Consider the following 15963-nt stretch of genomic DNA (forward strand, 5'->3'; position numbering starts at 1 on the left):
CTCTTTTTAGTCTATGTGAGCAAGCAGAACTTGCTCCAAAGTCCACAGTGTCTCACACATAATTGGGCAGACATCTGAAAATGGACCGCATTCATTATACAAATGTCAGTGCCGGCTGGTTGAGTTTAGGCAGACAAGAGGGCCCAGAGGACTTGCAGAGGGGCTCTGAGTTAAGCTGACAGGCTGCTAATGAGATACCATCAAAGAAAAAGGTGCCTCAGTCTATTTAAGAGGCACAGTTTCTAACATGGCAATTGGCTGTATCATTTTGTACACCACAAAAGGGAAATGGTGTGTATGTGTTGTAGGTCTATGACAGCAATCTTCTTTCATTTCCATAATCTGAGGTGCACATTAAGTTTTAACATCATAGGACAAGCCCCCATCCTTTATATTTAGAAAAAGGAACAGCACGGAGTATCACTAGATATATCATTTTGGATTATATTCTGAAATACTTAATATTTGAATGATAAATGGAAAAACAATATCTAGCTTTCTTTAAATGCATTCAGCTGTATGCATTGTCAGGGACTGATAATACGGAGTTGAAAGCTCTGATTTTGACACTGCAAACAGTGTGCAGTGTCAATCTGCTGACCATTGCAATTCTGTCATGAGATGTGCCAATCAACTCACTTTATAAAAATCGACTTAATCTGGATCTTGTTTGTTCGTTTTATGTTTAGTAAACAGGGTATGAAACAAGAAGATTCATGGTTTGATTCAATCTGTGTAGGTTGCATGTTCTCTTCCCCTTGTTTGCCCCACAGCCCATAAACATCCAGTCGAGTCTAAATTACCCTGTGATCAGCTGGTGAGTTAGTGACCCAGCCTTACTAACTGCTCTTTTCAACCTGTTTTCGTATGTAAAGAAAGGAAAAAACAACTTTTCCAGTTTTCCTCTGTCTCTTCTGGTTGCCTGTCATTCTTGTAATAATAAGGCTCCATATCAATAGGAGACAGCACATACTGTATGCCCTATTGATATTGTCTTGGCAAATTTACCATGATGAGACTGAAATTTGAAAGCCATCTAAATTATCAATAGTTGTGTGATTTATTGTTGAGGTGTGGCAACAAATTTCATACAAATTGTCCATTTTTTTCTACATCTTGCTTTTCCTTGCTAGTTCCTAGTTCCAGAGGGTCAGTGCCTCCCTCACCACTTCCTTGTTTCAGGTGAAGATGCCTTCCCTTGCAACTTTCTAGTTCCAGAGAGTCGACACCTCCCTAACCATTTCCTAGTTCAGGGAGTCAATACCTTCCCTCGCCACTTCCTAGATCCTGAAGGTCCACGTCCCCCCTCTCCAGTCCCAAGTTCCCGAGGATCGACACCTCCCCTCATTAGTCTCTAGTTCCTGAGGGTCGACGCCTCTCCTTGGCAGTTTCTAGTTCCATTCTTGCTTGTGAACATTCTTGCTTGTGAGCCTCTTATACCCAATTACGACCTCACCTCTTTCCAATTCACCTGTGGAATATTCCAAACAGGTGTTTTCTGAGCATTCCACAATTTACCCAGTCTTTTGTTGCCTCTGCCACAGCTGCCCCAACAATAACTTCTATCAGTTTGAACATTAAATATATTGCCTTTGGAGTGTATTCAACAGGATATAGGTGAAAGTGATTAGCAAATCATTGCATTCTGTTTTTATTTACATTTTACACCATGTCCCAACGTCATTGGAAATGGGCTAGCGGTAAAATTGCAGTAACTATAGGGGGATAAAGTTGATGGGCCATACAATGAAGTTATGATAAAAAGTAGTAGAAACTAGAGCGAGAGCAGAGGTCAGCAATAGTGAGCAGCAGTATGGCTTCATGCCTAGAAAGAGTACTACAGATGCAGTATTCACTTTGAGAATACTAAAAGAGAAGTACAGAGAAGGTCAGAGAGAGCTGCATAACACTTTTATAGACCTAGAAAAAGCATGTTACAGGGTGCCAAGTGAGGAACTATGGGTTGTATAAGAGGCAGAGAAGTATGTTAGACTGGTGCAGGACATGTATGCCAGCTTTGAGACAGTGGTGAGGTGTGCTGTAGGTAGAACAGAGAAGTTCAAGGTAGAGTTGGGACGTGGTTAGATGTGAATCTCCGTGGACCACGATGTTTGCAGATGACATTGCCAACTGTAGTGAGAACAGGGTACAGTTTGAGAAAAATCTTGAGAGGTGGAGGTATGCTCTGCAAAGAAGAGGAATGAAGGTCAGCCAGAATGAAAGGAGAGGTCAATAAGACAGTGGTGAGACCAGCGATACTTTATGGTTTGGAGACAGCGGCATTGAAGAAAAGACAGGAAGCAGAGCTGGAGGTTGCAGAGGTGAAGGTGCTAAGGTTCTCTTTGGGAGTGACGAGGATGGATAGGATCAGGAATAAGTCTATCAGAGGGACAGCGCATGTTAGATGTTTTGGAGAAAAAGGAGTAGCCAGACTGAGGTGGTTTGGTCATGTACAGAGGAGGGATAGTGAATATATTGGTAGACGGATGCTGGAATTGGAGCTGCCAGGCAGCAGGTCTGGAGGAAGTCCAAAGAAAAGATTTATGGACGTAGTGAGAGAAGATATGAAGGTAGTTGGTGTGAGAGAGGAGGATACAGAGAATAGGGTTAGATGAAAAAGGCTAATTCGCTGTGGCAACCCCTGTAGGGAAAAAAAGGAAAAAAAGGAGACAATAAAGTATGCTTTTCAGCAGTTTGTGTGTTTTCATACAACAAGTTTGTGTGAACTCTTGTAAAATAGTTTGTCAAAAATACATCACCTGTTAGTCTTTTTTTCCATAGCTTGCTTCTTAAGCCAACGCAAACTATGAGCTTTAAAAACTGGGTCAATAGAATGGTGTAACACTAATCACTAAAACACATCAGAAATTTCTACAAAAAATTAGAATCTTTCATCTAAATGTCTCAGTCTGTGTTTTTCCAGCTGCACCATTTTTGCTTCGTTATGAAATGGACTATTTTAATGTCTCATTTGCTTTTTGTGGTAGTCCCTGTGATAAGCCTGTCTGAAAAACTGATTTTGTGTGTGAGAGATTATTGTGTGTAACTTTAATTTTATCAGATGTTTTTGAAAGGTAAGTGCAGCTTGAGGTAAAAACATCAATTCTGTGCCATCCAGACCAGATGGTACTGAGACATGCAGGCTCTTTCTCTCACGCATAAATGTATTCAACAGTCATTGTGTTCAGGATTAGTCAATGTACATTGTCGGTTTCTGGCAGAGCTTCTCATATGGCTATCTTTCATCACTCTTGGTGTGGGTTGAAGCTATTTCCAGCAAACAGGTGGCATCATGTGGCATCAGGTGTCCTTCCAAAAGGTTAGACGGAGACTTGGAAGATGGTTTGTCCTATTTATGCAGTTAGTGAGATCAGACCTGCTCTCTGAGGACACAGTTTGGTAGCCATGGACAGCAGGGACGGTGGCACTTTAAAACTGGGATATAACCTGATTTGCTTGTGAAATCAGGTTAGCTGGTCCTGTTCTCCTGTCATGTTAAGCAGGTCATGCAAAAATCACGGAGGAATGAGAAATTCTATGACAGCAGAGAAAATATTTTGTCTTGTATGCTATTAAGTGTGCTCATTCCAAACCCACTCCAACCCACAAAAAAACCCATAGCATGGTCTTAACAAGACCACATTAATGTCACAAAACTACTTTCAAGGATTTGTGTCAAACATCATTTCATTGTTTGTTTTCTATGGCAACGGCAGCCTCAGGATATGAAACCACAGACAGGAAGGGTGCATCCATTTATGGCGCCTAATTATCAAACTACATATGATTAGTGGAAAGCAGAAATATCACACGGATGTCTCCCTCTCTCTCCACTGATTGATTCATTTCAGTTGCATGATGATCCAGCAAAGGTGAGTCTTACATTTATAATATATGTTATATAATAATGAAAAAATAAATGCATAAACAAGCTTTGTTGAAAGGCCAGGATAGAAAAAAAAAAGCAGAAAAGACAATTTGGCAGGAATCTATCTTTTCCCTTTTCCTTCCTTTTTATGTCATATTGGTCCTTGTCAAAGAGATTGCATTGGGGTTTCTGTTATTCAGCATTTTAAGGTCTTAACACAACTAATGGTTGTGGGTTATATAATGTAATGGATTAAAGTGCTCTACCGGAAATGGGTGGAATGCCCACTCCAGGTCAGGGAAGAGGTCCTGCCCCAAGTGGAGGAGTTCAAGTATCTCGGGGTCTTGTTCACGAATGAGGGAAGGATGGAGTGGGAGATCAACAGGCGGATCGGTGCGGCATCTGCAGCGATGCAGACTCTGTACCAGTCTGTCGTAGTGAAGAGGTAGCTGAGTCAAAAGGCGAAGCTCTCAATTTACCGGTCGATCTACATTCCCATCCTCACCTATGGTCACGAGCTGTGGGTGGTAACCACAAAGAACGAGAAAGAACGAGATTGCGGATACAAGCGGCCAAAATGAGTTTCCTCCGCAGGGTGGTCGGACTTTCCCTCAGACAATGGGTGACAAGTTCAGTCATCTGGGAGGAGCTTGGGGTAGAGCTGCTGCTCCTCCACACAGAGAGGAGCCAGATGAAGTGGCTCAGGCATCTGGTCAGGATGCCTCCTGGACGCCTCCCAGGGAAAGTATTCCGGCATGTCCATCTGGGAGGAGACCACAGGGAAGACCCAGGACATGCAGGGGAGACAATGTCTCCAGGCTGCCCTGGGAAAGCTTTGGGGTCCCCCCAGAGGAGTTGGACCATGTGGCAGGGGAGAGGGAGGTTTTGGGCCTCACTGCTGCGGCTGCTGCCTCTGCAGCCCGATCCCAGATAAGTGGAGGAAGATTGATGGATGGATGGATGGATGGATGGATGGATGGATGGATGGATGGATGGGTTAAAGGCAAAAGAATTGTAATTTATTTTTTGATAAAAAAAAAATCTCTTTTTTATTTCGGGTTCATTTAATCAGCTTTGGCCCTAAGTTTTTTTAGGCAACACAATAGATACAAACTTGGTTGAACAAGGTGCTCTGGTAAATGCTTATTGGTGCTGAGTTAAAAGCTATACAAGAACTAGCATGAGGGATCTTATTTCTCCTAAAATGGCTTCCCTGCACTTGTTCCCTGTACAATTCAGAATAGAAATTAAAATCATTTTCTTTATCCATTAAGCCCTAAATGTCCAGGCAGTGTCATATCTCAAAGAACTCCTAGAGCCCCATCATCCGGTGAGATCTGTGCGCTCCCAGAACACAGTGCTTCTTGCTGTCTCTTGGGTCTTCAAAAGCTGAATGGGAGCCAGAGCATTCAGTTAGTAAACCTCTTCTTTTCTGGACAGTCTTGCCATCTTGACCAAAACCTCTCTTTTTTTGAAAGCTCTTGTTAGGGTTGGGTTAGGCTTGCCTCTAGATATACTGTCATAGTCTGCTGAGGGATATCCCATGATGCACCCCTGTCATTCCTGCCACTCTTCCAATCTCCACTCACCATCAGTGCATCATAGCAACCTCATATCCTCGCCCTCAAACGGCATGTGGGTTTATGTGCTGCAGCAGTCTCACCAGGGGTAAACCATTTCTATTTCTTTAATGAGTAATGAAGTTAATTTTGTACCATTCCACCTCTTACCTCTTAACCTCACCTCACCTCTTAACTGTAAAGTTACCTGAACGAGTAGTAACTGATTTATGTGTATTTGTGCCTGCCCTTCCCATCCCTCTTAGCCCCCACTGCCTATATTAAGCTTTGGCTGTCTCTCTCTCTTTACCCTGATTGGTCAAGACTGAAGGCCATCATCATTGAGCTTGGATCTGTTTGAGGTTTCATCCTGAAAAGGCAGATTTTTTTTGCCAATTGAACTAAGTGCTTACTCATGGCTGATATTGGTTTTCTGTTAATAATTGTTATATGTGTGATTTAGAATGGCTCTACATGAAAAGTGTCATGAGACAACTGTGCTGTGATTTGGCACTAAATAAATGAAATATGACTTGACTCGACAAGACAACCGGGGGATTCGTGCTGAATTTTGCAATGATGGGAGAATTTATATTGCTCTCCGAAACTATTAAATGCTTTCCATGTCCATCAAAGGATGTTTTTCAACAAGGATAAGCATCATATATTTTGATTTCCTTTTTCTATAATTGATGTCTTTACTCGTCTTAGAGGCTTATCACAACTTTATGAAGAGCATACAATCAAGAAATGTCAAGTGATAAAACTCATGTAAAAACTGAAATTGAGACCTTGTGAAATCTAAGTGTGAGCATTTGTACAAAGGTACATTTTTGTTAACTTCTTGCACTGTAAAGAATTTGGTTCTTCGACATCAGAGCTCCCAGTGATTTGAATGACATGAGGTGTTTGGAAAACACACTGTTGCCCTTGGGAAATTTTTTCTCTTTGTGTGTTGAGCTTCAATTTTTTCTTTTCTAAATGATGTCTTTCTGGGCAGTACAGTGGTGCAGCACTTCCACCTCCACGCAAGAAGTACCTTGGTTTGACTCTAACAGGGTGGGTGTGGAGTCTGCGTGCTCTACCTGTATCTACGTGGGTTTCCTCCCGCAGTCATACAAAAAAACAAAAAAACAGGGTGAACCTTGCCTCTCAACCAATGACAGCAGGGATAGACTACGGTCCCCACAACACAGGATGCAGGATGAGCAGTATTGATAATAACTGAATGAATGTTAGGCCTGGAGTCAGTCATGAACAAAATGAATATTGATTCAGGTTGATAAAGCAAGTTCATAAAAAATCAAATGTGAAGGATTTTTTTTAAGCTTCTTGAGACATCACTTATACATATAACTACTGGAGGAGAAGGGATGAATTCCTGCCACTGTGTAGTTCTATGCCCATTGAACTGATTGCTAGCCATGCAACCGAAGATTTGTTATGCAAAAATAGTCAAATGTATGTGGTGGCTAGATATTTTTCACTGAAGGGAACAAGATCAGTCCTTTTGGGATATGTTTCTTAAACACTTCAAAGATGCACAAACTGAATACGTGCCTTCTTGAACGAAAATCAAGAGAATTTGAATTTAAGTCCAATTTTCCCTCAACTTTACATGCCTGATCAGTGGAGCAAGGGTATGTGAAGAGATCTTTACATCTATTCAAGTACTGTAAGTAGATAAATACTAAAAACAAGGGGTTATCCAAAGAGGATTAACTAATAATATATAGGACAGAAGCAAATTATTCATCAACTTTTAATAAATACAGTACCATCAATCCATCCATCCATCTATCCAGCTATAGTCTACCGCTTATCCAGGGTTTGGTCTCTGGGGCAGCAAACAAAGCAGTGAGATCCAGACATCCCTCTCCAGAAAGAGATATAGTCTCTCAAGCGTGTTCTGGGTTTTCTTTGGTTGGACATGGCCAGAATACATAACAAGGGAGGCATCCTGACCAGATGCTTGAGCCACCTGATCTGACTCCTCTCAATGCAGAGGAGCAGCAACTCTACTCTGAGCCCCTCCCGGACGGCCAGACTCCTCACCCTATATCTGAGGGAGAGTTTGGATATCTCCTGCAGAGAAATTTCATTTCGGCCACTTGGATCCGTGACCTTGTTCTTTCGGTCACTACCCACAGCTCATAACCAAAGGTGAGGGTAGGAGCCTACATCCACCCTAAAATTGGGAGCTTCATTTTGTGGCTCAACTCCTTCTTTACCATGAAAGACAGGTGCAGAGACTGCAGAGCACTAATTCACCTGTCGATCTCCTGCACCATCCTTCCCTCACTCCTGAACAAGACCCCGAGATACTTGAAATCCTCTCCTCAAGCTACCACCCTATTGTGGTGGAGGGGGTTTGCATGTTCCAGTGATCCTGGGATCTAAGTTGATGGGGACTTAATGCCCCTGAAAGGGTCATTCAAGGCAAAGAGGTCCCAGGTAAGGGGACCAGACAAAGCATGGCTCAGTCAACCTTCAACTGACAATTGAAAGAAATGGACCACGTTTTCCATTGCCTGGACACGGGCACCCCCCAAGCCAGGCCCTGGGGGCGGGGCCCGATGGCGAGCACCTAGTGACGGGCCTGCACCCATTGGGCTCAGTCGGGCACTGCCTGAAAAGACAACAGGGGCCCCGTTCCCTTGAGTTCACCACCCTTAAGCAGGGCCAAGGGGGCCGGGTGCATTGTGAGCCATGTGGTGGCAGGAATAGGAGACCATGTTGGGTTGGGGTGCAGAAGCTGGCTCTTTCGACATGGAATAAATAGAATACATTCTTAAGCCATTTCATTCTTGTATGAAAAGGGATATCCTGAATTCTGATTTCCTAAACCTGGGGGGTTCATACTAGAAGGAACACCCAGAGTCCCAAATATGGATTTAAAAAAAAAAAGAAAAAACAAACTTAAAAAAATTTAGATTAGAACCCTGAAATGAATTGCGCCGTGCCCAGGTAACATGATTTGTCCAGCCAACAGTAACTAATGACCACCCTGATTGTCATGTTGTTCCTGAGGAAAGGAGGAAAACAACCCACCTGCAACACATGCATTATCTGTGGTCAAAAATGAGTGAAAATCATTAATATTTATTTATATTAGAAATGAACCAACGCTTTAAAAACATTTTGTCTCTGTCTCTGACTCATGGGAGAAGGCTGTGTGCAGTTTCTTTGGCTGTTATTCTTTTGGCCAACATTTCTTAACTTAAAAAAACTGTATTAAGTCTAAAAATAACACCTGAAGTGAACTGCACCCAAAAAATAACAATAGAAAAAGAAACCAATGACTTCATACTAATCATTTGCGAAAAGGTAGATCATTTTATGTGTGGAACTGGCAGGGTTTTGTTACCCAGGAAACTTCACCTGGCCATTTCTTGTTGTGGAGTGTGCCAGACAAGTACTGGATACTTTGGGATGAGCTACCCCTTGTCAAAGATGTGAAACAGAATAAATTAATAAATAGACAATGAAATACAGAAAATAATGAGCTGCAGAGATTAACATTTATCTCAAGTTTCACATAATCCGCTGCCTTTACACCCTAGCACCATTAGTTTGGAAAACCGTAAAATTTAAAAAAACAATAAGAATAGACCGAGGCTGTCCTCCACAGAGTCCATATCATCATGTGTCCTTCATCCTTGAAAAAATAATTTCAGTGTCCAGCACTGTTTTATTCCACTTCGGATTAAGTGCAAAATTAGTTATCTTCCACTCAATGTCCAGAGATCAAGGTTTGTGCTTCAATTTCATCTTGCTCAAATTTGTCAGTTTCCTGTCTTCTGGGAAAAGGTCTGGCTGCTGTCTCACCTGCAACGAGTACCTGACCATTGTAAAAGACTGGAACCAGGAGAGAAGACTATCTTTCCCCTGCATTGGCCAGTTAGCAGCGACATTTCCATTTGTCTGAGGTGTGCACTAAATTATTCATGATCCTCACACAAATTCTCCCATACACTTCTGGTCTAGTTCCTAAAAATAATATTCATAAGCAGGGACCTTGGTTAAAACCTTGGTTTTAGACACCTCGGACTAAGACTTTCAATAAGTTGCACTTGAATACAAACACAAGTTCTGGTCTAGCTAGAGCCTGCTTGCTCTTACTAAAGTAGTGTCATGAATACAATTGGGGGTTGGGGGAGTTCTTAGCTCGGACAGAGTGACAGTAATATGAACTGGTATCACTTGTGACACAAAGACATGTGCGGGCACAAAAATGTACTGTTTTCTTTGTTGGCACAATCCCCTCTTCCATTACACAACTGGAATAATGATGTGACGATGACAGCAACAGTTGCTCTCACACATACACACACTCAAACAAACAAGGCATGAAAGAACCGTTACAGAGGCTGAAGGTAGAACATAAAATGTGTTTGGGATGTTGTACTCCCAATGACACCCATCTTATTTATTCATGAGTCCAATCAATGATTAAAGGTCTGTTTGGTGTCGGGCCTCAAATCTCAAGACAGAGGCGAATTTGTTACAGTGGAACATGGAGTATAAGTGGTGAAGTTAAATGAATGTTAATATACAATAGAGGAGGAAGAAAGGACGACTGACAGAAAAAAAGAAGAGTGATACTCAGCTGATGATTTCACAATCTTTCTTTCTCTTTCTTTCTACCTGCTTTCTTTTCCCAGCTAAACGTTCTTTCTGTTTTTTAGTGTCAGGCTGATATCCATTAAAATGAGTTGGAGGTAAAGAATCCAATATCCTATGTAACTTTTGTGTAGATCTGGATCTAAAGACAGAGCCATATCATTTTCTCTTCCCTACATTGAAAGTTTAGGACATGTCTTACATTTTCATCCTTTCAAACTATCAAACCGTTTTTGCGAAAAGACTTGAGTTTTTAGCCTCCAGGTAGATTTTTTTTTCCTGTCTTATGTCTTTTATTGTCATTTGTTCTGAAAACTAATGTGAATTAGCAATGTGACCAGATGAATATGAGAGATTAAATAATCACTGCTACATTCATATTTTTTCCTCATGGTCTTTCAAGCTGTCAAAGAAAAAAGGACATTTAAAATTGATTCATGTTTCTTTTCCTGTTCTCTAGACATTTATCAAAATGTATTGATGCTACTTACAATGTGAACAAAGAGAAGTGCTTCACTTAAAAAAGATAGTAAATAGCTCTAAGCATAAGAGATGCTCAGAAAGTAATGAATATTTTAGATCATCACATTGAGCTTAAGGTCTTCTTTCAAAGGGGTACTTTTGTTGAGCATAGAAGTTTCATTTTACTTCAAGGAATCAAATGAGTTATTCTAACACAAATGTAAAGGAGGTGACAGAATTTTTGTAATGTAATCTAATGCATTACAGCAATACAATTTAATTGTATAAAATTCTTTGGTTCCGCCCTGTGTTTGGGTGCTGGTTTCAGCTGTGGTTGCTGTGACGCTGTGTTGGGTCATATTTCACTGTGTCAATTGTTGACTGCATTTTGTCCTCGGGTATTTTACTGATCTATTCAGTGAAAAGCCATTGGGTAACAACAACAATATGTATTATGGCTTCAAAGACTTCAGTTAAAAGTGAACAGCCCTGGCCCTGCACTGTGAAAAACATCTAGACCTTTGTATAACCTGTTACTCAATATCTAAAATTGTTGAGCAAATGTATTTTGCTTATTCATTAAATTATTTACTTAGATTTTAATTTGTGACTAAATATTTGATCTAGATATTAAAATACTCCCAGTTTTAGAATGAGTGTTTGTATTAATTTGCCTATACTATCAGGCTCAAAACTTTAGACAGTTCATGAAAAAAAATTACTGATTCAATTGCTAAAGATGGATAGTAGCAAAATACATGGGAGATGAAAAAACAAACTGACAACACAAATGTAAGTACCCACGACTGTACCAACAAAACAGAGTGTGTAGCGTTGCACTGAAAATATCTTTTACATATTACCGCAGTACCATGTGGCTCTGTTTTAATATGAAATTTCTCAACCAGATAGTCAAGTCATGGTCCAAATTTTTAAGGAAGAGTAAATAAAGCCGAATTGTCCATCAGGACAATAACCTGTCCTTAACCATCAGGACAGTTTTTATATGTGCTCCACATCCTATCTGCCCACTTCAGGGCACAACAATGAAAAAGAGTCTGATTACATGATTGTAAAAAAAGGTTTGCTCATATTGTCAGATTATGAACCTCAGCAAAAAAAAAAGAAATTAGCTAAGATGGGGTCTTCTGTATTTACACAGAAAACAATTGAGAATTCAGTTGCCTTCCCTGAAGACCACACTGGTGGACAGTAAATGGATAGATCCGGAAAAGGGATTTTAAATGGGTTTGGGGGAAGAGGTGGTCGATGGAGTTGTGCGAGGAGAGGTTAATAGTGCAGAGAGGATTGGGAGACAATAGTCTGGGATAATGAGCCGTGAGGCTGGCTTTACTGGCGCTGAGGCATTTCCGAGCTGCACGCCACTCACTGCCACCAGTGTCCACTCAGTCACCACATTTGACAGGTTAGCCTGTTCACTGTGCCAAGAACAGTGATGGGGTAAAAAAAAAAAAAAGCATTTAGAAATAGGGAAAACACATTTGACGCTGCAAACAACCCACCTATTCACTAGAAGTTGAATTACTATTCTCCCTGTAAGCTCACATTTTGTGAGTAATGGTGGGACAGTGCATTTAAAATAACTCTGCAAGCAGTAATGGACTTTAAAACCTGATCACGCTGGTGCATTTTCCCCCTCAATGGCTTGAATTCTCTGGGCTTTTCCTCATTGATTTGAAGCCAGTCCCATCCTGTCAAAACAACCCAAATGTTATGCAATTTGTTTAGATGTTGAGCACCAAAATGATACCATAGCGAATGTTAGGGTTTCAAACCCTGGCAGTCCATGCAGCTCTGGATGTAATCCAGAGATCAGTGGGGCCATCAGGGAGCGAGAGTCCAGCTGCTTGTCTAGACTCTCTGGCAGCTCGGTAATGTTGATTGACATCACCACACCCTAACACTCGACGTAGCGTTCATTCACATTAGTCTTACTTGCTGTCACCTGACGAGCTGGTCTTTCCATAGGAGCAAATTAATGGAAATCCTATTGCAGTCACTTAACACTGGGCCATCCAGGAAAGAAGCAGGAACAATTATTTTTCCACAATTTATTGTCCATCTTATATTCAAACAGTGCAACATTTCCATTGATACAAAATATAAACTATAAGAGGGAAATATAAATCTAACATAACCCTTCCCATATGGTTACACATAGTCAGCTCCTGGTCTAACCCTTTGAGGAAGGGCGAAAGATGTTAAACCCTCATTGTAAAAGACCATAACTCTTTAAAAATCACAAGGCAAAACGGACACATCGTGTGGCAACCTATTTGCTACATATCTTTGACATTTCTAATAAAGCCAGATTAGCCAAATCCGGAAAATCCCATTAATCCAACTGCCATTTGGGTCGCTTAAATTTATCTACTATGTGTCAAACTTTACAGACAAAACCCTTCTGATAATGAGTGCCAGGTGGAATTGAAGCCACGAAGAAACTTTACACTCAAGTGGTCCGCATATCAAGACGTGTGACATGACAACCGCAGCCCTGAGCATCTCCAAAATTTGGTAGCATGACTATGGAAACGCAAGCCAAAAAGAAAGCCGGGTGCCCCGCCATTCCCTCTGAATCCATGCAAGGGGCTATGCTGAGGATCTCCAGCTAAGAGTCACACCCTCATTATTGAAATAATGTCTTGAATTACACATTTTGTTATAATGCAATGAGGACGAAGAGGGTTGTGGAGTCCATCCATGTTCATCTTGTGGTCTCTGTGCAATGCAGTGAAGGGGAGAGGCTGGACTGGGTGGGATCATGTGGAGTGTTAAGGCAGCGAGGGAGCTGTGGGGAGCCGAGCCTCAACAGGACCACTGCAGAAGAGGAGCTACCAGGAGGAAAGGGATCAGGGAGGAGAGGATGCCTGCATGCGGTGTGACACCTGCGCCAGTTGGGGAAGTAGAGTTGGTCGAACTGCTGTAGGTGTCTGTGGCCATCGTGGTCGTGCTGGAGTTTGTGGTGGAGTTTCCCCCTGCTGTAGGGTCTGTGTTGTTCTGGGAGACCACCTGCAGCAACGGAATAGCAGGAGGGTCGGCAAATGAGTCTTTGCCTAAGTGGCAGTGATCGAGTTTCATAAGTGAATATAGCTAAAAGCTAACATTTCGGTTGAAACAAAAAGGGGTGAGTGGTTTCGATCGACGTAGCTTGCTTTCCCCATTGTATCCGCTGATCACAAATCAATACAACCTCCGACTATAGTAATAACTCGAGACGTAATAAAGAACGCTGTTTCCATTTCAAATGTGACGGTTACACTTCATTTAGAGAAGTTTAAGATGAGCAACTGAATCGCTAGAACAGAAGCCCCTAGAAAAAAAAAGTCAAATCGCTTTTTAAAAAAAAAAAAAAGTGAACCTACCTGGGTTGATAAACAAATGGCAAACACAATGACTCCAAGGTGAAAGATGGTCATTTTGGGCATGTTTCCTGCGATGCTTTGGCCAGCTGGACGACGGTCCCCTTAGACGCTGCTTCTCTAATGTGGTCGCTGCACCAGACGGTGCGTTTTATACCAGCTGCTTGTCCGTGACGTAGCTTGCAGGACACGGTCCTGGACACCGTGGAAACAGCCGCTAATGTGGCTTTCAAATCATCCAGAGGGAAATTTTGAATCAGAGAGGCCCAAAAAATAAAGTAAATTAAAAAAAATCTAAAAGCCACGCGAACAGAGTTAACTAAAGCTACAAGACATCCGTTCAACATTTAGTTCTGACAACGCGGGGCCAAGGGGGGGGGGTGCTTGGATAAATCTAACGTGGGCCAGTGAGTCGAACCAGAGCCATCGACAGCATTGCCGAGTCTGTTGTCATGGTAACAGTTCGCAGGCTTATAAACCGCCTGAACTAATGCATTGTGGTGAGCGCGACATCACGCAGAGAATGATATTAAGACGCTTCAAGGGGGCGAGAGGTTTTCAACCTGTTGAGTAGCCTTGTGGCAGACTGGTTAACGGGACAATAGCGCCATCTAGTGGTCACTTGGAGGACGCTTCAAAATACACCATGACAATTCAGTTACTAGGAGACAAGGGAGCTAAAGGAGGATGAACAGATTTTCCACATTTGTGCATAGTTTTGGTAAACCTATAGAAATAGGTTATTGCCTAAATCAAGCCACATTTCATTAAAGAGAAAAAAAAAAACTTACTACCTACTTGGCAGAGAGCATTGTACTTAAGACCTTAAAACACTTGATAGCCTTAACAATTTATATTTTACTGCATTTCTTATTCTCCCTCCTTCCTACTATTATGTTTTTGCTTGAAACTCAGACACAAATTTCCTTCAGGATAAATAAAGTTGTTCTCATCTCATTTAAGTGAAATTACTATACCTCATCCATGGCAGGCATAAACAGTTCTAATGTACACATTAACAGGGGTTCACTTCCTTGGTTATACAAGGAAGAGATTTCCCTCCATTTACTAGAACATAAATATTTTTTTCATATATCAGTTTCAGACAACAACTTCACATTGTTCAGCAAGATCAGACATAAGTCAAGCCACAAAACAAAGCTCCTTGTATAAAAGGCTCTAAACCGCACACTAGCAAGCAGGTACTCACTCACTGTGCTGCAAAGATGAGAACTAACACCTCTGCTGAGGCAAGACAATAAATGTAGGGTGGAAAATCAGTGCACCTGTGTGCTGCTCAATCAACACATCTGGGCCTGATTGTGAGGGGTGTGGTCTGTGAGTTGGGGTGAGTTTTGTGGCTCTTTTTCAACAAGTACAGCATTTACTGCATCCCTGAGGGATGCCTCAACATCAAAATTAAAATACATCTGTATTGATTTTCTTGTTATCTGTAATGCTATATATTTATCATTACAGTTGCCTTGAATTATGAGCCTCTCCTGGAATATGATACAGTTGATAGATGTGTTGGGCTGTGGAAAAAACCAAACACTATACAACACTAACTTTTATAAAATGATAAATGTTTTCTTGGGGCTCGGCTTATTTTATGAAGTTTCTTTCTTGGGGACAATAGGAAAAGAACAAGCGGAGAAAATTCAGACTATGTTGTGAGCAGACATCTCTATGGTCAATCTATGGACCAAACACAGGTTACATTTAAATGACATGAATGGGAAAATAACATGCAAGGAAGTAATTTTTTGATGATTAGGAGGTTAAATGTGACTTTTAGTTATTTCTAAAAATGAAATTTGTCAAAGTCAATTTTATTGTCAATACTGCCAAATGTTTCATACATACAGAGGATTGAAATAGCGTTTCTCCAAGACCCGTGGTGCAAAAGCACAAAAACTATAAATAATCCCTCAGACAGCAGCAATTTAAGATAAGGGTTATTGTCCAAAACGAGTTAAGGTGCAATTGTTTTTGTTTTTTTATGTGATAACAATAAAAAAAAGGGCAGGTGCAAAGATCAACTGGCTCTTTCTTTGAGTCGGTCCTG

General features: G+C 41.3%; 1 long non-coding RNA gene across 1 annotated transcript; it reads right to left on the bottom strand.

Annotated features, from left to right (window-relative positions):
* Window positions 1–12572: 12572 nt before the first annotated feature.
* LOC147222881 (uncharacterized) lies at window positions 12573–14017 on the bottom strand. The gene is made up of 2 exons (XR_015107678.1): window positions 13899–14017; window positions 12573–13545 (listed from the first exon to the last, which is right to left on the bottom strand). It is a non-coding gene; the product is annotated as an uncharacterized LOC147222881 (long non-coding RNA).
* Between the last annotated feature and the right edge of the window lie 1946 nt (window positions 14018–15963).

Source organism: Fistularia commersonii, chromosome 20 (assembly GCF_037954325.1).
Source record: "Fistularia commersonii isolate RoL2024-O1a breed Wild chromosome 20, RoL_Fcom_v1.0, whole genome shotgun sequence".
Lineage (NCBI taxonomy): Eukaryota > Metazoa > Chordata > Actinopteri > Syngnathiformes > Fistulariidae > Fistularia > Fistularia commersonii.